A 24,742-nucleotide genomic window follows, 5' to 3' on the forward strand; every position below is an offset into this window, starting at 1 on the left:
TGATGATATTGAATAAAACTTTGTTGTCTCTCTTTTTTTAGTTTTAAGAAATGTAGGCAGTATGATGTAAAAGAGAAGAAAGGCTTGATAAAAGCATGTTTAATTCAATAGGTTGTAATATCGGGCTTTTGGGGTGGGGAATGGGGTGTAAAATTGCACTGATTTATTATATATGTAGAACTGAAATGTTTTATTTTACTTTTGCATAGGTAAATATCTGGAATAATGCCCTTGGCTTAATCTAATGACAATTTTCTTTTGTGAATCCATGTAGTGTTTAAAAATGAGAGACCGTATTGTAATAAAGTTTGCTTTATGCAAATAAATGTTCAATGCTACCTGAGAAATCTGGAGCTGAAGGCATTGTTTACTGAGAGAAATGTAAAATTAAAAGGTACAAGGGCAAGCAGCTGAGTAAAAAATAAAGTTTGAAATTATTGGAAGTACATACGAGCAGCTTTTCGGGTATCTAAATGCTTTAATGCATTTACTATAACAGTGTATAATTTAGTTTTATTTAAAGATGGCCAGTGCACTTTTTCTTAAAGCTAAACGTTAATATTTTCTGAAAACATCCAAGTTGTTTTTCACATATGGAAGGGTAATAAAGATAAGACAAGAACAGACAACAATTAGTGTAAATAACAGCACAGGAAGTAATATGCATCTTAGCATGGATAACCTCAAATTTCAGATAGGTTTTGCCTGTGTGAGTAGCTGTCGATTTGGGACAATTGTTTATATCAGGAGGATTAAGCTTCATTATTTGAATGTGTACATAGTTTTGTGCTTGTTTACGTTTAAAGGTTATGGGGGTGAGTTTGGCTTTATGTGTGATGGTTTTCATTAACACAAAAAGCCTTGTAAAATGTAACATAGATTCAAAATGAGATGACAAAAAAGAACTGTATAAAAGATCAGCCTGCCAAACATTATTGGGTGATGTATAATAGGTGGAAATACTAACTTCTTATCATAATGGCTACACTAAACATTATTTTGGAATGAGAATGACCTTAGAAATATAGACAAAAAGGAAAGACTATTGAATGATATTAAGAAATGCAGACAGCAAATAGCAATGCTATAGGAGACATACTTCGAAAAAATGAGCATATGACTTTGATAAAGAAAGGATTTTAGGGTGGATATTTAGAATAGTATCAAGGACAAAGGAAAAGGGCAGTACTTTTACAAAGTGCTAGAGGAACTCCAGTAGTGATAGAAGAAGTAAAAATATATTAATGGTAGATTTGTGGTGGTAAGGGGCTATTGGCAATGGAAGAGGATTATGCTGGCATGTACTTATTTTCCACCTAATACTGCTATTGTGAAGCTTAAGAAAATTTTGGAAGAAGTAATCACTTTTCAGCAGGGAATATTACTAATAGGTGAGGACTAGAACTTGATTTGCAACAGTGAGGATGTATCTGGAGGACCTAGAAGGGAAAATGTAACAAAAGATTATATTCCTGTAGATTCCTGAAGAAATTTATAAAAATATTTGGCATGGGATAGGATATTAACATTCTTTTACCTTATACTAACACTCGTTCTCTTCAATCCTCCAACAGATTCTTACTGCAAGTCTCCAAATCCAAAAACAAAGCCAGGGACTCTCTTTTCTCTAACTACATCTCCAAATTATGGAATTCTACCCCCCCAGAGCATTTTAACTACTACTGACCCAATACACTTCAAAAACTAACTAAGAGTGTTCCTAATGACCACCTGGCTCTGCCCTTGTTCAGGTGCTGGTTAATCTCTTCGTTCCCCTATTCAGCACTCTACTTCCTCTGTAATCTTCCCAGTTATTTACTCTCTTCCTCTTCTGTTCCTCTCCTTTCAGATGTTTTCTTTTCTCACACACTTACATTTTACCTTATCCCTGCCCTATCTCCTTTCCTTCTTCCTTCCTAACATTTCTCCCCTACCTTACCTTTTCACTTTTCTTCCTTCTTTTTCTACCTTTCCTGTCCATTCACGTCTTCCTCTTCCAGCCTTTACCCCCTCCTTTCTTGGTATAGCTTGGTAACCTCCTTTCTCTACATTCTCTTACCATATTCTTCTTCTTCAAATATTTAATCTAATCCTTTACTATTTTAAGTAATGTACCTGTAATGTTTATAATTTCTCATGATGTATGTAATATGTTTCCATGATGTAAGAATTCTTATGATGTTCATAATTTCTGTTTTGTCTTTCTCTAAACCTTGCAAAACATTTTATGTGGAGCCTTTCTCCCCAGGACTCTGTTGAAAATGGGCTTATCGCCCAGTCAGATTATCCCGGTTAACAAATATTAAATAAATAAATAAATGTAAGACATGAATTCAGTAGTAGGAACTCTGAGAGAATATACATATTATTTCCTAGCGCAATAGCTGGGCTAGAGTAGATAGGCGTTATATTTCACAGGAGCGTGTGCATTTAATTGAAAGTTTTGGCATACATCCAATAAATATTTCAGATCATGTGCCAATAATAACAAAAATGCAGGATAATGAAGTACAAATGTCACCCTGGTGTTTCCCCATCTACCTGTTAAAAAGGGAATTTAAAGAATAGGTAGCAGAAATTATTCGTGAGTTATTAGGAAAGAAAGAGATTTCTTCAGAAGTTATAGCTGGTGAGTGGAATAGAATGCAAGTGGAGTTTAAAAATAGGGTAAAATAAAAGAAAAAGAAATATGGTTAAGAAGTAACAAGAATTGTTTAGAGAAGTTGACAAAGGTTAAAGTATTGTACAATAAGGGGGATCTCTCAGAACAAGAAGAGGTGCAACTGCAGAGTGTTAAAGAGAAAATAAGGGAACATCTGAATAATATGCGTGAGTTTAGAAAGATTGCTGTTAAGCAACTGATTATGATAGTGACTACAGAACATAAAAACTTTTAGCACAATGTGCAAAAGAAATTAGAAAGGGTTATTAATAAACTTAGGGAACATATACCAAGAAAAACAACCAGAGATCCTACAGAGGTATTAGAGATATTTTGGCAAGTGTATGAAAATTTGTATAAAGCAGAAGAATGTAGAAACCAAGAAAAAGCACAAATGGAAATATTTATGTAAGACTTAGGTATGCCAAGTTTAGAGGGAGATGAGATGAGGCTCAAAAATTAACAGCTAAGACAGGAGGAGATACAATAAAAATGGTGCCATATAATCAATCTGCAGAAAATCTCCAGAAATAGGTGGCATTTCTGTGGAAGTTTGGAAGCCAGGAAGAAGAAAGTGATAAAGATCTGGAAGGTTTTGTGTAGCAGTATTTTAAAAGGAGAGGGAAGCACCAACATCCTGGAAGAAAGCTGTGTTGGCTGTAATACCCAAAGATGGTACTGATCCATCAGACCCAGTTTCATATAGGCCCATTTCAATTTTCAATTATGATTATAAAGTGTTTGTCTATAACATCTAAAAGAATGGCAAAGGTGATGCCAAAATTGATAGATATGGATCAGTGTGGTTTTGTGGAGGGGAGGCAAACATGTGACAACATTAATATATTAGTGGTAATCCAGAAGGAAACAGAATGTAAGAAAACACAACTGTTGTTGGTAGGCCTTGATGTAGAGAAAGCATTCGACAAAGTAATCTGGGATTTTGAGTAGAGCAATAGAAGCATTTCCATTCCCTAATATAATAATAAGGTTAATTAGAATGATATATGAGGGATCAGAGGCATAATATAAAGTGGGAGGGTTCCTTTCTAATAAGTTGTTCCTGAGCAGAGGAACCAAGCAGGGGAGTCCTCTTTCCCCTTTGTTATTTGTGCTATGTTTAGAGTCACTGACAAAGAATATAAGGGACTCAGAAATTCACGGATATATTTGTTATGATAATCAAGAAAAGTTGGGTTTATTTGCAGACTATATTATTTTGTACCTGATAAAACAGAAAAGGACATCTCAGTGTTGTGGAACATTCTGAGATAGTTTCAGGTCTTTCAGGATATAAAATTAATGAAGACAAAACAAAGCCTGCAGCTAGCTATAAACTATGTGCCTACACATGAACTGCTTCAGCAATACCCATATTTATGGGGACATAATAAAGTAAAGTATTTAGAGATTGTGGGTTAAAAAGGATAATTTTATGGCATTTAAGGATATATGCGATGAGAGTAAACAAAAGATAATAAAAAACTGAGAAGATGGAAGCTATTTGTTTATACATTTGGATAGCAAGATACAAGCTGTGAACATTTTTTAATCTCTTTAGTTTTATACACAGGTCAGGTGTTTCTTTAGTAACTAAAGAAGCTGTGCACAGTAATTAATAAAGGGGTAAAGGATTTTATCTGGGAGAGGAAGAGGGCAAGGGTCAAGTGGGATAAGATGATCATTCCAATAGAACAAGGTCATTTAGGGTTACCTGATTTGAAGGGATATTTTAGAACTTCACAGTTAAGGCTCATATACATAAAGGCAAAAAGTTATAATTCAAAGTGGAAAGGGATAATGATAAAGGAGAAGGGAAGTTCAAGAAATAAGGAGAGAGTAGGATTTTGAATGCAGATTCTTAAGGAGAGTATCAACAGCTATACAGAATATTTTATTTATAAAGTAGCAGTAAGTATTCTAAGAACTAAGCCAATGGGAGAAGGGAGAAATGATATTCTGCTGATAGGGATGACTGCAATTAGGGGTATAAAGAATATGCAAAAAGGGGCTGGAACTTACTGGAGAAAACCAGCAAAGGAGACGCAGTATTGGGAACAAATAACTACAGAGGGAAAAGGCAATAGAGTGGGAAGAGGCTAAGAAGCCATTTGGACTGCAGGTTAGAGACTTACTTCCCTATCAGGGATAGATATCAAGAGTATAGCACACAGAAGGGGACAAGGGAATCCTAAGTGAAAGAGTTTTTAGTTGAATCTAGAATAAAAACTACTATTAAAAAGGGATAATAAGTAGGGTATACAAAATATTTATGATAACTAGGATGTTAGAAAAGATTGGGAAGAGAGATTGGATAAGAAATTCACAAGAAAAAAATGGAGGGACATATATATGGCTCTGAAATATGTAACAAATTCTAGAATATTTAGGATTTTTACTTGAAAGTGTTTACATAGTTATTTTTATACCTCCAAGCAGACTCCAAAGATTTTTCCCTGAGTTAAATAGCAAATGTTGGAGGTGTGATAGGGAAGAAACAGGTAATTGGGAAAATATAAGTGCATAAATGCATGGAACTAGCCATATCCAACAGAACCAAGATGCTCTCCTCCAAAAAAAAGGAAGCCAATCTGGTGGTCTCCTGCCATTAATAAACTCTACAACAGAAGGAAGAAACTGTTGCAGAAAAAGGTGATGTCCCAAGACTGGAAAAACTCCCTTATTAGCCTCAACAAAAAGTTGAAATCCCTCATCAAAACCTCTAAAGCCAACTATGAAGGCAGATTTGTGGCAGACACTAAAAACAATCATAAAGCCTTCTATAGTTATATCAAGAGTCTCCATGGCAATACCTAGATTTGCTCTGAGTTACTGCAAAATGGTACCTCCTATACTGAGCCAACAGATATTGCCAACATACTGACTGACAGATTCAGTGCCATCTTTACCCCTCTCTCCTCCTAAAGGACCATTCACAATACAGGAAGAATGCCAGGCACCCAGCATTACTGCAGCACAGGTTAAAGCTGCATTGTCCAAGGCCAAGAATACAGCTTCCATGGGACCCGACAATATCCCTTGCTGTGTTCTACATGAACTACAAAGTGAACTGGCACCACATCTGTCTGCCCTGTTCACTCACAGCCTCACCTCAGGCTTTGTCCCTAGTGAATGACGCACTGCTGCAGTCATCCCTCTCCATAAAGGGGAAGCGACTACAGACCTTGGGAATTATTGTCCCATTAGCCTGATGAGTCTATGGAGTGCATCATCATGGACCTAATTAATAAAGATATAGGGAATTAACAAACACTAGGTCCCATGCAATTTGGTTTTGTGAAAGGTAGATCATGCCTGCTCAGTCTGATTGACTTCTTTGAGGCAGTCACCAGAGCTGTGGATGAAGGTAAGTCAATTCATACAGCCTACCTCATTCTGGCTAAGGCCTTTGATACCATTCCTCACTCAGGAATTATGATAAACTTACCAAACTAGGCATCAACCCCTATATCACTAGGTGGGTTGCAAATTGGCTCACAGATAAAACCCACAGTGTGAAAGTAGCAGACTCTTGACCAGTCACAAGTGGAGTCCCACAGGGATGGGTCCTGGGTTCTGTCCTGTTTGGCATCTACTTCTCAGAAGTACAGGCCAACACGGACGGACTCTGGCTGAACAAATTCGAAGACATCTGCAAGCTGGGAGCCATTATTAACTCCCCAAGTGATGCAGACATCCTACAGAAAGGCCTCACTGAGACAAATGACTGGTGTCAAAACCATGGCCTTAAGCTTAATGCTAATAAATGCATCGTCATCCCCTTTGGGAAAAACTCAGTTCCCACTAATTACCACATTGATGGGAGCCCACTGAACACTGAAGGCATTACAAGAGATCTAGGGACACAGGTTGACAGCAGTCTCTCCTTCAACCACGACATTGCCACTGTAGTCAGAAAGTCCTTCTATGTGGCACATCTCACTACCAGGGGATTTGGATCCAGGAAGAAAGAGGTCATCATCTCTCTCTGCTCCTCCCTCATTAGACCAGTTATCACATATAATGCCCCATTTGGCATGTACCTCACTAGACACCTGTAGCAGCTGGAGAGGTCACAGAAGTACCTCACAAAGAGGATCCTAGGCCTTATACACATGTCCTACATGGACAGACTAAAAAAACTCCAACTATTCTCTGTCTCATATCGTCTACTAAGAGGTGATCTCTGCTTGACTTACAAAGCCATGTCTGACCCAGCTCTGTTAGAAATGCTACAGCTAAAGAAATCTCAGTCCCTCCGCACCACATGCTCCAGAGACCTCAACCTTGTTACCGGAACCGGAACTGGAGGAATGCAAAAATCCTGTAATTACGGCTGCACAGGTAAAAACCACACTCCCCAAAGCCAAGAACACAGCATCCATGGGACCTGACAACATCTCAGGCTGTGTTCTACATGAACTACAGAGCGAACTGGCACCCCACCTAAGTACCATGTTCAATCATAGCCTCACCTCAGGATTTGTGCCCACTGTATGGCGCACAGCAATGGTTATCCCACTCCACAAAGGGGGAGCCACCAAGGACCCCGGGAACTACTGCCCCATTAGCCTGATGAGCCTGGTCTGCAAGGCCATGGAACGTATCATCATGGAACTTATAAACAAAGACATTGGTAATTTTCAAACTCTGGACCCCACCCAGTTCGGGTTTGTAAAAGGCAGATCATGTCTCCTAAACCTGATAGAATTCTTTGAAGCAGTCACCAAAGCCATAGATGAGAGTAAGATGGTTCACACAGCCTATCTAGATCTGGCCAAGGCTTTCAACACCATATCCCACTCTGGAATTATAGATAAACTCACTAAACTAGGTATAAGTCCCTATGTCACAAGATGGGCTGCTAACTGGCTCACTGACAGAACTCTCACAGTGAAAGTAGCAGACTCCAAATCTGACTTCAGACCAGTGACAAGTGGAGTACCACAGGATTCAGTCCTGGGTCCCCTCCTGTTTGGTATCTATTCTCTGAAGTACAGGCTAACACAGACGGTCTTTGGCTAATGAAGTTCACAGATTACTGAAAACTGGGAGCCATAATCAAAACTCCTAACGATGTGGACATCCTAAAAAAGGGCCTTACTGAGACAGATGCCTGGTGTCAAAGCCATGGCTTCAAGCTCAATGCCAAAAAGTGCATTGTCATCCCCTTTGGTAAAACTCTATACCCATGAACTACCACATAGGCGGTAGTAAACTTAACACCAAAAGCGTGATGAGACCTTGGGACACAGGTGGACAGTAGTCTCTCCTTTGATAATCACATCGCCACAGTAGTCAGGAAAGCCTTCTATGTGGCACACCTCATCACAAAAGGTTTCTCATCCAGGAAAAAAAGAGATCATTGTTCCCCTCTACTTGTCACTCGTTAGACCCATTATAGAGTACAACACCCTCTTTGGTATGTACCTCACAAGACATCTACAACAACTGGAAAGACTGCAGAAATATCTCACAAAGAGGACTACCGGCCTCAAAGAGATGCCCTATGCAGACCATCTCAAAAATCTCCAGCTTTACTCCATCACATATCGCCTACTCAGAGACGATCTCTGCCTATGTTAAACCCAGCACTGCTGGACATGCTCCACTTAAAGAAATCCCAATCCCTCCGAGCTACACGCTGTAGGGACCTAAATCTTGTCACCACAATAAACAGAACATGCTGGAGGGATAGATTCCTGTCCCAGAGACTTCCCATACTCTGGAACAAACTACCTATCTGTATCAAACAAAGTTCCTCATTAGCACTCTTCAAGAAAAATCTTGATGATTGGATGGGAAATAGGAAATTCACCCCAGGGATCACTTCTGTGGCTCTGCTCGACAGTGGCACAGGAAAATAATTTTCTTGGGTGGCGAAAGCCAGGGTACCTTTTTAGCTAGGCTTATATAGGCCCTAGGGCCAGTAGCCTAGTACCTACCTATGAACCTATGACTGTGTAGTATACTCACACATAGTTACCAGGTTTGCACTCCAGGGAGCCACTGAGAACCCAAGACCAAATTTCCAGTTTCAGCAAAGCACTGTCTGGTTAAGTGACTTGCTGAAGGCCACAAATTAAGCAAATGAGGACTGAGAGAATCAAACCCCATACCACAGGAACTACATATTACAGTCATAACTTTCTGTGCCAACTGCCAGAGAGCTTATTACTGTGAGAACCATACAGTGAATCCTCTTGAACCCCCCCCATGCCCTGGCAACCTCTCTCAACCTCTTAGCTCAAGAATAAGAGACAAAGACCTAACAATCAGGAACAAATTATAAATCTTTCTCTTATATACTTAGAAAGTTACATTAGCAATAATTTTCTGGAGGACACAAAGTGTGACACTCACATGCCTGACATTTAATGACTGTAATCCACAACAATTTGTCAGAAAGCCAAAATATGTACAAGGAACAGACCAAATAATTCTCAATTTTCTTTCTCAAGAATTCTGGACAATGCCAAAATTAAATGGATGGTGTCAAAATGAACAATTCTTAAGTACTATTTTTTATCTATTTGTTAACCAGGTAGGCCTGGCAGTTGGTGTGGAGGAGTAAGCCTTCAGTTCAAGGGTAGAGGGTTTGATTCTCCAGACTCTGGCAAGTTAAATTAATCAGAACCCTCCCTACTCAACTGGACATTACAGATGCACACACACAGACACACACAGACACACACACACACACACACATTTGCCAAAGCTGAGAATAGAACCCCTGTCTATCTAATTAATTGTACTGTAGCATTTCATAGTTATTGCATGTGCCACATGGATCAGAGGGCAAAGAAGTGTATACAGGTACTTCTGTGGTGGATGATGCACACATAGTCATTCAACACAAGAAACAACATACTTAGTTATTTTGGCACTGGGCATTACAGACAACATGCACACAGTCATTCACCACAAAGAAACTACATATTTAGAAATTTGTCATTCTCTGTTTCTGAATCGCCCACCTCATAAAGTGCACTATCTGAAGGAAAGATTGTGTTTTCTGATTTTTCTCACAATCTACTGTTGTAAAGATACTATTGAGCCTTTTGCACAAATTATTTTTGCTGTAATTTGTGCTTTGTAAAGCACATAATGTGTATCTGCTGAAGAATCAGCTGCCGGGCTAGACAGGTGGATTACTGAACACAGCTACATAAGAAAACTCTGGCTGTTACCGTGGTACTCAAGGGAGTACACACTTTCACAGGTGCATACCTACCTGTGCCCCTCTTAGCATCACCGATGTTTCCTCATCTCCCCTATTTGCTTCACCCATTGTCCCCTCCATTCTTTACTCATTGTCTATCACCCCAACCCTTTCTCATTGCCACTATTTAAACAGCTACTAATCGTCTTCCTCCAACCCTGTACTCAGCCTCTTTGTCTATCTAGCTTGATACAAAATGCCACCTAACTAATCATCAGGTGGATTACTGTGTTTTCCTTTAGTTTTAATTGTGTTTTAATCTTTGTGTTACTTTTTTCAGTGTGATACATTCTAATGCATATGTGAGCAGTTGTGTTATATACTTACTCCAGTTTAACTTGTCTTACTTTCACACTCACTCTGTTAGCCTTCTAATCTTCACCTTTTGTTATCTGTTACTGTTTTCCTTTTTTATATGGTTACATCTATTTTTTTAATCCTGAAATATAACGGTGTAAACATGATATGACAAATATGAAAAAAGATTTGTAAAAAACTTGGGCTACAACTTATTAGTGTTCATTTGTTAAAACAAGTGCAATTGATATACTGTCATTCAGACCAGGGGGGAAGGTAGCCCCCAGCCTAGGTTGCCAATGCACTTCAAGTACTTCTAAGTAATTCTTCCAGTACCCAGATCCAGTGTTATCTTTTCTAAAATTCCAAAGTGAAACTTGCTAGAATGGTTTCACTGGTTGGAATGTCTATATAGGGCACTGTTCTCATTCTGGTTGGCGATATTGTGTGTGTGTTCATAAATACATGTTCTGAGAGCTCACTTTGTTTTGCCAACATAGAATGCCGGATATCCTGTGCACATTGCTAGGTAAACTACTGTTTGAGTGGTACAGTTAACATCAGGAAAGGTGGTATTTATTTTCATTACATTTCCTAGCGCCACAGCTTGGTTCCTAGTAATGAATGTGCACTGGTGCACTGTCTGCATTTAAGAGTGCCCTTAAAAATGTTAGAAAAGGTGGCATTTTGTTTTTCATCAATCTCTTGAAATTTTGGGGTAGTTTTTGAAATAAATACAGGTTCTGGACCCACTAATGAATATAATTCAGGGTTGGTTTTAAAAATACACCATTTTTTTCAATCTCTTTGATTTCCTTAGAGAATTGATTGTATTCAACTACTAATGCCCTTTCATATTTATGTATGCCTCATCCTGATATGTTAGTTAAACCTGTACCAAATAGGGGTTTATACCTATTACCCTATTCATTATACACATCTGACAACAAACTGTCCAGAAGGTGTTCTGGATACCACCTTGCTAAAAACATTTCCTTTAACTTGGTTAACTCATCCCACACATCCTCCCTCTGTTGCATCATACAAGCAATCCTAATGGCTTGCCCCTTAACTAGTCTCTGTTTCTGCCATATAGGGTGTCAACTTGTAAAATGTAAATAGGAATTACAAAAAGTGTGCTTCCTATAAATATTTGATTTGAAAAACGTGTTTGTGTGTGAAATTAGAGTGTTCAAATAGTGTATTCTTTCTTTATTCAATCAGTAAGTGAATTACAAAATATCACTGGTGATATTCAGGTAGTCTATAAAGGCGTGGATTCCCTCAACTTTGCCATCCCATAAGACAAATATGTCATCTAAAAATCTTCCATATAAATTCAATCTATTTGCAAAGTGGCTGTTGAATATAAACTGCTTTTCCCAACCCAAAAGCACCAAATTGGCAAAAGCAGGAGTGCAGGATGCTCTCATAGCCACACCTCTTCTTTATTGAAAAAAATCCCCTTCAAAGATAATGTAATTGTGTTCTAAAATTAAGGACATAAGTTTCAAAGTGAGGTTGATCTTATCATTGGAAAGGTTAGACCAGAGTGTCAAACTATAGTGGAAATATTCTAAACCCTCATTCTTGGGTATAACAGTGAAAAGGTCTTTTACATCTATAGTTATAAAAATTAGGTTTTCCTTCCAAATATGTTTTTTTAAATGACCTAAGAAATTCCAAGAATCCTACAGTTCTTATTAATTAACCAACTACCAATGGAATTTTCTTATGCACTATTTAATGGCTCTGTGTTAGGACCATTTTATCCTGATGAAGTCTCTTGTATGAGACAAAACCACACATTTTATTATTTTAGGTTGTTTTAATAAATTAATTCTTGGACCATTTCTGGATCCTCACTTAGCATTGGTTTTCTTTTTTTTAAAGTTTGGCATTTGGCTGTTCAACTGGAATTACATGCAGGGTAAAATGAACTTTAGCAAAATAAACATCTATAGTGTCAGTCAGATTTTCCCAAAATAATAAATAAAAGTGCTTACATTTCAGTCTATTTCAAGTACTTGTATACCTAAGAGAGAAACCATGTTCAGAACCATCGAGGAAAAGATGATTCCAACATATGGCAGGGAATCATGATCCCATAGGAATAGGCCTACTTAAAAGCATGCCAAGTGCTCAGATAGCAGTGCAAACTCTTTTGAAGCTGTATGTTGTATCTTTTAAGGTGAGTAAATAATTAAAAAAATATATATATATATATATATATATATATATATATATATATATATATATATATATATATATATAAAGAATAAAATTCAGCAACATGCAAACATATTTACAGCTGTGGTTAAATATAGTTAGGCAAAGCCCCCCTTGCCCGTCATTAATAATGCATGCTAATCTTAACCCTACACCATACCTTAGAAAATCCCCTTTCTGTAACACCTCTATTATTCAGTCAAATTGCATATAAAATTAGTAATAGGGTCTTGATTAACGAGTCATAAAAGGAGATGTCTTTACTTTGAGATTGTTTTCTGTTTTGACACTGAGTTTTTCAGTAAGTAGATTTTCAGAATGTTGGCATTGATTAATTGTGTTTCAAATCACTGACTTCATAAATATTCTAAGGACCTTTAGTATTATGGGCATTAATGCCCTGGCACTTTCCTCTGCCAGGCCACAGCTCATTTATCAGGAGTACCATTCCATTTAATTGTTCTACCGGGGATTAAACCCTGAACTTTTGCATGTGATGCAGATGTGATAGCCCTACACTATACACTGTATGCACAAAAAGGCCTTAATAAGATGGTTGTGCATTTCAGTCATTCAGCAACTTCATGTATAAGATTATATTTATGTGTGTGTGTGTGTGTGTGTGTGTGTGTGTGTATGTATGAAATATGTGTGTGTGTGCGTGTGTGCGTGTGTCCATATAATCAAATGTTCATAATATCAAATGTTTTACAGCTGGAGTAAGAGATTGAAACTTGTGTGATTGCTTCTGCAGGCATCAGTCTGAGGGAGGTTGCAAAGCAGTTGAAAGTGGGAATTTGCCCTTTCCCTGCAGCTGAGTGATCTCAGACTTGTTATATATAATTAGCAGGGGGTGGGGGCACAGTATCCCAAATGGAGTGTGCAGCTGGGCTTGCCCCTTGCAAAAACTGCACATTATATATATTTGTTTCTTTATTAATTCTTTTGTTTCAATCCTTTTTCTTTTTTTTTTCAAACACCTTTAATGAATTATCACTTGTGACAGGCACTTTTACATTCATATCAAAGTAATCAAACTCTATTAGCATAACAAACATTGTACTTTACATATATTGCCATATATCATATAATCTAAGCAATATTACATAAATTATTTAATTCCTTCCTTTTTTAAACAAGACACATATTTACTAAACCATTAATTTACTACGCAGGCAAGCATACATTTATATAAATGAAAACAAACCACACTGACACAATCCTAGCTGCAAGCATTTTACATCACAAACCATACTAACACTGCCAGTTGCAAACATTATACATCACTGCCAGTTGCAAATATTATACATCACTTATAATCTACCCAATCTTTCTCACTCAAACATTACATAGCTCATTTAAGTCCTGCCACCTTTTAAACCTCATTGCAAAAATTTTACATCACAAACCATTCTAACTCTGCCAGTTGCAAACGTTATACATCACTTATAATCTACCCAATCTTTCTCACTCAAACATTACTTAGCTCATTTAAGTCCTGCCACCTTTTAAACCTCATTCCTCCCTTGTATGTACTGTTCCCACAATTCCCATTTTTTTCGATGTAGTTTGCTCCTACCCTTTTCTAAAGATCTCACTTCCAGTTGTTTTATATCTGTTACTATATTCACTACTTCTAGTATACTTGGTTTAGATTTTGATTTCCATTTTCTAGTAGTTGCTTTTCTTGCAGCCACCATTATTAAACACAGCAAGGTCTTACCATGTCTAGGCAATTCTAATTTTGTATCATAGCTCAGAAGAATCACCTCCCTTGTCAGATCAATCTACCTACCCAGTATCTCCAACAGTGCATCCCACAGGGAATCCCTAAAGTTCACCAACTTACTGCACTCCCAGAAAACATGTTCTCAATTACCTCTTTTCTTCTCCTTCACACCTCCAATATTTGCTGTCTGCCTGAGGAAAAATTCTCGGGAGTCTACTTGGGGTATAAAAATATTATATAAACATTTCCAGGCAAATATTCAAAATCTTCTAGATTTTGTTGCATATTTGGGATCATACATATATCCTTCTATTGTTTCTTTGTATATTGTTTATCCAGTCTCTCTTCCCAATCCTTTCTAACCTCCTCTGATTGATTTTTATAGTTATCATGCAATATTTTAGATGCTCTATTAATTAGCCCTTTTTTAACGGCAGCTTCTGTTCTAGATTCTATTAAAAACTCTACCAGTGCTGGTCTTTCATTTTGAACCCACCCACCCCCATTTATTTCTCTTTACCTATCCCTGATAGCAAAGACAATCTCTAACCTGCAGACCAAATAAATCCTTGGCAATTTCCCCATTCTATCATCTATCCGTTTCTAGTTATTTGCTCCCAATACCTTCGTTCCTTTGACAGTTTTCTCCAATACATTACAGCCCCCTCTTGGCTATTGTCTCTACCCCTAATTGCAGTCATCCTTTTTGGCACAATCTCCTTTCCCCATTCCCATGTTGGTTTATTTCTTAGAATACTTTCTGCTACTTTATGGATGTAATATTCTGTATGATTATTATTATTATTATTATTATTATTATTATTATTAAATGTCTGTTCTGTTGCAATCTTTATTCAGCAATGTTTTGTAATTCAGTGTATTAATATTTTTATATTTCTATGTACATCAGTGTGGAAATATATAATACATATGTGTGTGTATATATATATATATATATATATATATATATATATATATATATATAGATAGATAGATAGACAGAGGTATGATTATATTACGCTACATTGTTAATGCACTAAATCATACAATACATCCATCACAAATGGTTGAAATTCAAATAATCAAAAAAACCAAAACAAATTTTTATGCTGGGGATTAAGCATCACTGCGCTCCTCACACACTGTAATACTTATATATACCAAATATAAAATCACAAAACCGTGGGGAAAGGCAACATCTCACTCCCCACTGTGTAGTGATTCCGTAAAACAAATGCTGGCAATCTGCTATGAACTGGCAGATTGACAAAACAATATTTCTAACTAAACATTCGGTGTTAGAAATGTAAGATCAAATGCACCACACCCATATAATTTGGAAACATTCATGGTAACCTGATTAATTGAATTCAGAATTGGGGGAAGCTGGCACATAGTGAGTAAAAGGCTGTAAACCAATCTTGAATGTGGTATCAGTGCATCACAGGATGTGTACATATGCAGACTCACACACACACACACACACACACACACACACACACACACACACACACACACACACACACACACACACAAGTTCACCTTTGGCATGTCATAGAGCTGTGGGAGAAAACTAGAGAATTCTATGAAAACCCACATGGCCACAGGGAGTGGATTAATTCAAAATCAAATAGACTGTCAGCCGGTAACCATGTTGCTGTTTAAACTTGAAATGATGAAAAAATAGGATATTTCTATCATTTTCATTTTATTGTCAAATTGAAATTTGAACCCTGAAAAGTACATTTTTGATTTAAATAGGCAACCCAGAAATACTGAATGAGTTACAAGAAAAACATTTTTAAGTAACCCTAAGTAAGTAGTCAAATTGGGGGAAGCTGTAAAGTGTATATCTGCACCTCTGCACATTACTTTATATTAGGATTAGTATTAGTATTAAGAAATGCATTATGTATCAAAAACAGAAATGTATATTTTGATAAAAGGTTGTGTTGCAACAAATATCTTTGAAAATTAACATCTATTAAAGAAGGTGTCTACTGTTGTGAATCTGAAATATTCTGACAGCACAAACTGGATTTTTGTAGAAATTATTTTACTAAGGTGACATCTTTGAACTGTTGTTTATTAATAGCATTTCTGATGTAAGATGTATTAATTATTATACAATGATTGTCCATTAGCGTCAAAACAGTTGTACACTGATTGGGCAGCCCAGCCAGCGTGCCCGTTGTAAATCCAAGCATATACCAATGGAAAAAGGTCCAGTTTCCTGAACTTTTTTCCATTGGCATATATTGCAACTTTTACATGTTTTAAACAAAAGTAAATAAATAAAATTAGAAATCTGGACAGTCTTGACATAAAAGAGAGAGCCAGGACAGAGAAAATACTAGGAAAATCAGGTACCTTATTCAAAGCTAAAGAAACGTACCTGATTTTCCTTGCATTTTCTCCATTCTGTCTCACTCCTACCCCTAAAAAAAAGAAAAGGGAGCAACAGAGACCTTCCTTTCTCTCGTTGCTTCCTTTCCAAAGTACTGATGTACTGGGTAAGCATGGGAATGCAGGTCCCATACACATGTGCAGTACATCAAAAAAAGCAACAGGATATGCAGGAGAATTGGAAGAACACTACAGCAACATTATACAAAGACATTATTTAAGAAAAGTAAGTCATTTTTTTCTTAAATAATGTCATTGTATAATAGCAATAACCGACTCTGTACTGTGGTATATTGAAGATTTACCCACAATTGGCTTTATTTAATAACTCAGACTTCACCGTCATGATTAAACCACACCAACTATGGGTAAATCTTCAATATACCACACCAACATCATCGGTTACTGCTGTATTGTTCAATGACTGGCCATTAACATTCAAAAACGAGCACACTTATTGGTCAGCCCAACCAGTGTGCCTGTTGTAAATCGAGCATATACAAATAGAAAAAAGTCTGGTCGCCCAGACCTTTTTCTATTAATGTATACTATAGCTTTTTTAGTTTCCTTGACCTTAAAAGAAATAATAAAATTTGAAATACGGACAGTTTAGAGGTATGAGAGAGACAAGACAGAGAAAATGCAAGGAACATCAGGTATGTTATGCATAACTAAAGAAATGTACCTGGTTTTCCTTGTATTTTCACTATCCTGTCTCACTTGTACCTCTGAAGTATCCAGATTTCAAACTTTTATTAAAAAAAAATAAAGACGCAACAGAGATCTTCCTTTCTCCATTGCTGCCTTTCCAAAGCCCTGATGTACTGTGTAAATGTGGGAACATAAGTCCCATACACATGCAGTACATCAAGAATGCCCCAGGATATGTAATAAAAGTGGATGAGCACTGTGGCGCCATTATACAAGGCCCTCGTGACCAAACTACGCCAACCATGGGTAAATCCAGCATTACCCACACCCAGCCATGGGTTATTGCTATATTAAATTTCACCAAGATATAAAACACCTGTATTTGTAATTCTCTCAAATTTGTAAATATCCTCCTGACATGAGTTAAGTACAGTGCAGTTTTGGCACGCATGTAGTTCCACCTGGCATGTTTATTCACCATACAGTGTACATAAAGAAAACTCCAGGTAAGCTGCTTTCTGAGAAATAATGTAAGCCTTGAGTATGTAACTCTACCACATTAATGTGTAACCAATAGTTTTATTTATTTTATTTTTTTTTTAGACTTTTACAGGACATTTCATGTATTATGTTCAGCCAGTAATCTCAGAAGATGCAGTGAAGGGAATTCTGGAGAAAATAGGTTATTCCCTCGTAACAGCTACTGAATTCAGACTACATGGCAAGCCTGATGATGAAATATCAAAATCTACTGCACTTGAAATGTTCCTTGCAAGAACTGAGTGTGAATTTATAAGTGAAATAATAAAAGATGCTAAAGATTGTCAGATTTTGGACATATTGAAAATGAGATGTCATGCACCTCTAAAGTATAAGGATTGTATTAGAGCCCTGAAAGAAGAAAAGGAATGGCCAATAAAACAAGCTACAGCGGTTTCCCATGCCAACAGTGAAAATCCAGAGGCTTTAGCTAATCTGGATTATAGTCTGTCAGCTACAAGTAAGATAGGAGCATTTTCTTTTGATAGTTTTGGTGATACTTTGAATCAGCATCCTGAAACATTTGAACTAACATTACAACATCCTGTTTGTGAAAGTCATGATTGTTACCAGAGAAGCAAAGTTCAGGAGTCTTCTCCTAGAGTTTACCATTGTAGCACAAGTTCTGATAACCTAGATCTTTACAATGAATACCCAGACGAAAGCAATAGTCCCAACTGGTGTTTTGAAAATACATTTAAGAATGAACTTCCTCAAGAGGCCAGGGAAATGAGAAGAACTGATCGCCAAGCAATGAAACAGAGAAAAAAGACTGAGACTACAGATGAAGACAGCATATTACGGAGTAAGAAAAATAAGGAATCACCCCACACACTAACACAGCGGTTGCAATGCAACATGGATGTCAACTACACTGATGAGGAAACATGTCAAGTGAAGAGTAATCAGATAAGAAGTGAAGCAAGGCTGACAGAGAAAGGTGTTTCTTCCAGCAGAGAAGACAGAGTAAACCATTCAAATGTCATTGCTGAGTCAACTCTGTATAAGAAAGCCAGTGAGTCCAACAAAGGCAACATTAAGTACCCAGCTAATGTCTCTACATGTGCACCTTCCACTAGCAGTAATCAGCTAAACTCCTCAAAAGTAGTCAACCCAGATCTAAGATACACAGATGTAGCCACTGCTATGGACAGCTCTGCCTTCAAAAGCTGTAAACCATCTCAGCATGTAGTATCTAATTCAAGTTGCATGGAATGTTCTTCACCAAAACCCTCTGCAGCAGATTTGGGCTCTAAAAATCCTATCCTGTATCTAGACTCTTATAATTGCTATGAACCTAAGACTGTTAGGGAACCTCCTTATTCCCTCTATGTCCCCCCAGACAACCTAAGTCATTTTTCGAACCAGGATAATAACATCGACAGCAACAATTACCTCACTTCTCAGCCAGATTGTAAGCAAAACTATTTTCAAAAACCTTCCGACAATAATTCCTTTGTAAAGGCAGAAAACTGTATTTTGCAAGTAAATGAAGATAAAAAAGCTGGCTTTATAGTCGTAAGTAAGCACAAACCCCACTGAGACAAGAGGTGTACCAAACATGTTTTACATTATTTTCTACATCTGAAATAGTTGGTGTAACTTAAAATGTTATGTTATATGATACAGCACTCTTATCAGCAAAACTCTTATTTCCAAATATTTCCATTTGTAATTTTATTTGTAAGAGAGCTGTCATCTTCTTATCCCCCACTTAGCTAGCTCTGAAAAGCGAAGCATGCAATTGGGGGTGCCATCCTTTCTTAAAAATTGAATTAATAGAAAATATAATATGTTATTACTGATTAGAAATACATCTGTTGAAACACAAACACTTTTTTCTAAAAGTACCACAACTGGTGTGATAATCCTATCCTCAAGAAACGGAGACTGTGACTTGTAAAATTATGTTGATCTTTAACAAGCTTGATAACAATAAATACATAGTCAAAAATTATTTCTACACTGTTTTAGCAAAGCTTATGTATAGCAGGTATTGGTAATTCAAAATTATTAATACTGCTGCATACAAAAAGTGTGAGCAGTACATTTAGAGCTATACAATCAATAAACACATTGCACTGAAAATATGCACACATAGACACACATATATGTGTTTGCAGAGCAATGGGGAGAAAAAGCTGTGCCCTTATAACTGTACCACAATCTCATTCACAAAAATAACAGCACTGTGTAACATCCTGTGCATTCAAATTGTCACCACACCGTTTTTGCACTCATCCAGTTGTACTCTTGACTATCTGCAAATAACTGCAATTAACACCCCTCTCACACACACACACACACACACACACACACACACACACACACACACACACACGTGTGTGTATATACATTCATACACATATGCATACATATAGTTAATCTACCTATCTAGCTATCAAACCATGTAACTATAGCTATATAGATATTATCTATCTGTTTAGCTGAATTACTGTATATCTCCGACTATATTTAGATAGAGCTATATGACAGCATGAATGCTATGTACAGGAAATGTGTCTGATTTATCTCACAAATGGGATAGTTAGAAGTGAGACTTGTGCATATGTATTCCATACTGCATGTTAACTTGTTGCCATCATGTTATTCTGCACCAGCCCCTGTGCATCCATCCCATTTATCCAATAACTTTTTTAGGGGTAATATTTTTTTTTAATTTGTAAAATCCTGTATCTGTTAAAAAGACTGAATGAAATGTTACATTTTGTCTTCCTTGCTTTCTATGGTTTTTAAAACTGTTTAAAAGGTAAGTTAACCAAAAACATTTTTTCATGGGTGTGAAGGTATTCAGTTCTTCTGGCTTTTCTCGGTTAGGGGTCACCACAGCAGATCACCATCTGCTCATGATTGGCAGCGGAGTTTTACGGTGTCTTGTTGCCAGCCCAGCACTCAACCTTGCACAGAAGGCACACACACACACTCACACCTAGGGCCAATTTAGTGTGTCTCATCCACCTACAGCATGTCTTTGGGATGTGGGAGGAAACCGGAGCACCCAGAGAAAACCCATGCGACCACATGCAGACTCTGCACAGAAGGCACCCCAGCCAAGGATTGAACCAGAGAACCTCTTGCTGTGAGGCGGCAACGCTAACCGCTGCACCACCGTCACTGCCCTGTGAAGGTATTCAATTCAGTTTCTTAAATATGGGAACAACTGATTTTCTTTTGTTCTTTTTTTTTGTTAGAAATAACAGCATGTGAATAAAAAGTATGACTCATTTTGCAGATAAGTTTATCTTGACAATGGTTGTGTTCGCAGTGTATTCTGTCACTTTTGTTTTAAAGCTCATCAGATTTAACTGTTAAAATGAGGAAATGCCATTTTCAGTCAAAGGATGGGGGGACACTCATTTATAAATATCTGAATGGTCAAAGATTTCTATACTCAGGAAGTATCATATGATCTTGCTTTCATGTTTGTTATAATGATTATTACATGTCATTAAATTTTGACTTCTGTGTGTCTAAAAGCGCTTACGACTTCAGAAGCAACCATTTTGCAGATACATTGCATTGAATAACATGGTGTTTGTTTTATAACTGTGTATGTTTTAGTTTACATCTTATTTTAAATAGGTCAGTACTGCATGTATAACTGAATTTGTTTGAATTAGTTTCTAGAATCAAATAAAATGAACAAAATCTTTCTGAAAATAAGGTCATTTAGAGGTAAAAATAAAGATACTGATACAAATAACACCAGAAACAGGCTGCAGTAAAACCACTTACTAAGACTGTCCTGGGTATTTAGAAACATTTTAGCCGCAATCGTGGCCAGCCCTCCTCTGTTTACTTATTAACAATGAATGCAGCCAGGAAAGTGCACAATGAGCAGCTCATTAAATATGCTTGTTGCAATGCAGCAGGGACCTGTAGGACAATCATGTAGGACAATGGTCAGGCTGCAAGGATGTACAAGCAGCATCAGTGCTTATGCATCAGGCATGAGCCCCAAGAGTGCCCAGCATGATCTCGCTTACAGAGTTATGCCAAGAGGAGGAAAGTATGTAGCAGCCCTACATGGTCATTAGTCTTGTATGCTGATCTATTTGTTGACCCAATATACATACATATATATATATATATATATATATATACATCACACACACACACACACACACACACACACACACACACACACACACACACACGTATGTGTGTGTGTATATATATATATATATATATATATATATATATATATATATAGATAGCTATGCCGAACAGATAACTTGAGGAAGGCAGTAGGTAGTATCGGAAATTAAGGCCACAGAAACAAACATATAACATAGACAAGACTGCAAATGGAGGTGGTGACACAATCAGGGATGTGGACTGCAATGGATAAGAGGGTATAAATCATGCAGATATCAATGTCAAGTAACTGAATATAAAAAACATAAAACAATACATAATGGGTAGGGTAGTAAACCTTCCAATACATCAACCAAAAATGGTTATGACATCAGCAGAGTCTTACCAATGTACCTATAGTATAATTCAAATGTCAGGAAGCAAGTACTGTACTCTTAACAATGATGTACCTGTATTCAACCCCTATTGGACTTGAACTCTTAACCTTCCCCACTTATTCTGTACAAAGCACAGTGAAAACGGGGAAGGTTATGAGTTACACTGTGCAAAACATTTCACTTACAAACTGAGCTACGGAAGCAGTACTAAAATAGTCTTAGGGATGCAACAATTGGTGATCATTCACTTGCAGAATAAAAGGAAAAAAGACAGAAAACATACAACCCAAAAGGGACTTGAACCCACAGTTACCCCCAAACACACACACACACACACACACACACACACACACACACACACACACACACACACACACACACACACACACACACACTGTGCAAAGCACTTTGTTTAAAGGTTGTGCTACAGAAACAATGATATGCACAGCATTAGGGAAGAACAAAGCAGTTGGTGATTGCACATTTGCACAATGAAAGAATAAGACAGCTGACATTAACCCATCAGGATACCACATTTGGGGCTTTATCATCCACAAGCATTGTTGACATTATAATCCATTGCATGGGGAAATATCAAATCTTGACAGTTTTACCCTATGTTATCTGCAAACTGATGAGCAATGCCTCTTAGCTCATGTAGGTGGCCAGTGGCAGCTGAAGCCAATATATATAGCTCTTTGCTACATAATGAGAAGTGCCAGTTCTTGTTGGTTGTACATTGTTATCAATTGTGAAATTTGTGACCTACCACATACATCTTGATCACAAAACGTAAGTGATTTGGAAGCCCTAGATGGGCATGTGACATGATGTGTGAGGTGTGTTTATTTATTTTTCACCAGATTAAGGGTTAGAAATGGCAATATAGGAAAAAGATGAAAATGGGAAGCAAACAATGAGTAGGATGGAGGTGGGGAAGGTGTGGCAATTTTTTTGGGGGGAGGATAGGTACCCATTTTTTTATACATAGAGAGAATGTAAGTTGGGAAGGAAGTAAGAAACGTGAATGTAAGTTGGGAAGGAAGTAGGGAATGTAAGAGGAAGGTAAGAGGGTTAGATTAGGTAGCAGGGGAAGACAGGCATGACTGACAGGATGTGTGTTAACACAATGAAGGAGAGTAAACAATAGTGAAAGAAACATCAAAGAAACAGAAAGAAGGCAGTACTGAGGAGAGGTCTGAATAAGCAAAAGGGAAAGACATGAAAACAAAAGGGAGAATGCCATGATGGGGATAGGATGGAGTATCTGCAGCTGGAGTGTCTGCCAGTTCTGACCCAATGGGTGATTACTCACCACTCTGGGTACATTCACCACTGGGTCCTATTGTAGATGGTGGACAGTTCTGGACAGGCATAAACAAGTCACAGGAGGAGGTTCTCCATCTAGTAGATTCGGGCATCTATCCTCCTGTAGATATTTTCCCCCACAATGTCTGCCAGCTGCTGATGAGTGTCAAAGGTGCCCCCTCCATGAGGACTGCAAACACTGGGTACAACTGCCCAAGCATGTGGTGCAGGGATACCTAAACTGGCTGATGCAGGAAGGGCCGAAGGTGCAGAGTTGACTGTGGCAGGTGGGGATCCAGGAGTGTTGGGTGCTTCTGCTGTTGGTGGTGGTAGTGCTGCTTCTGCAGCTGCCACCTGTAGGGGGCACTGACGGGTCTTGCCAGAAGTGATGTTTGCAGGTTGTGATGCTACTGGTGAGGATCAAAATAAGAAACAAATGTATTTAGTAGAAATGACAGAGTTAAAGAGGGTAGGGGAAAGAGAGAAGTATAAATGCAAGGAGAAACTGAAGCTGATACATATTTTGACTATGATACACTTAAATATAATATACCTGAAGGACAAAAAAAGACACTTCTCAATTTAACATGGGTGTTAGCATACACAACTGAGAGGAGGAAACATTGAGCCAACAGCTATCATAACCTCAGTCTGACATACAGAAGATTAATGTGATGATCTAGTTATACAAAGCAACAGGTATCTCTAGCCAGAGATGCCATTATGAAGTCTGAGACAATCATATAAATAAAGAAAACAATACTATTCAAACATAACATTTCACTCACAGGTTATAAGCAAAGGGAACAACTATAGGGACAAAGATGCCCACCCACCCAAAACATTAATTGGGCATATGTTCTCTATCTAATGTTGCATTTAGCCTAATGGGACAGAAAAGTAAAATACTTCATAATAACACAGCTCTTGGGGGGTGGGAACTGAACCCACAGGTACCCCTATAATGTGGAACCATAGCCTTAACATCTTGAGCCACTTTTCAAAGTATATGACAGGATGCATGCACAAGCACAGTCATAACATTCAGTGGTCATACTACTATCTTTGATCTATACCAGTTACTGCAGAACTGAGAGTGATGTCTGAAAGATATACATTTTGGGAATGTACCTCTATTACTGTTAATATTAGAAGCCGTAGGGTCTCAACTATGTATAATCACCCCGACATTCTCTAAGGTG

This window comes from Protopterus annectens, chromosome 8.part1 (genome assembly GCF_019279795.1).
Source record: "Protopterus annectens isolate FY-2018-M chromosome 8.part1, PAN1.0, whole genome shotgun sequence".
NCBI lineage: Eukaryota > Metazoa > Chordata > Ceratodontiformes > Protopteridae > Protopterus > Protopterus annectens.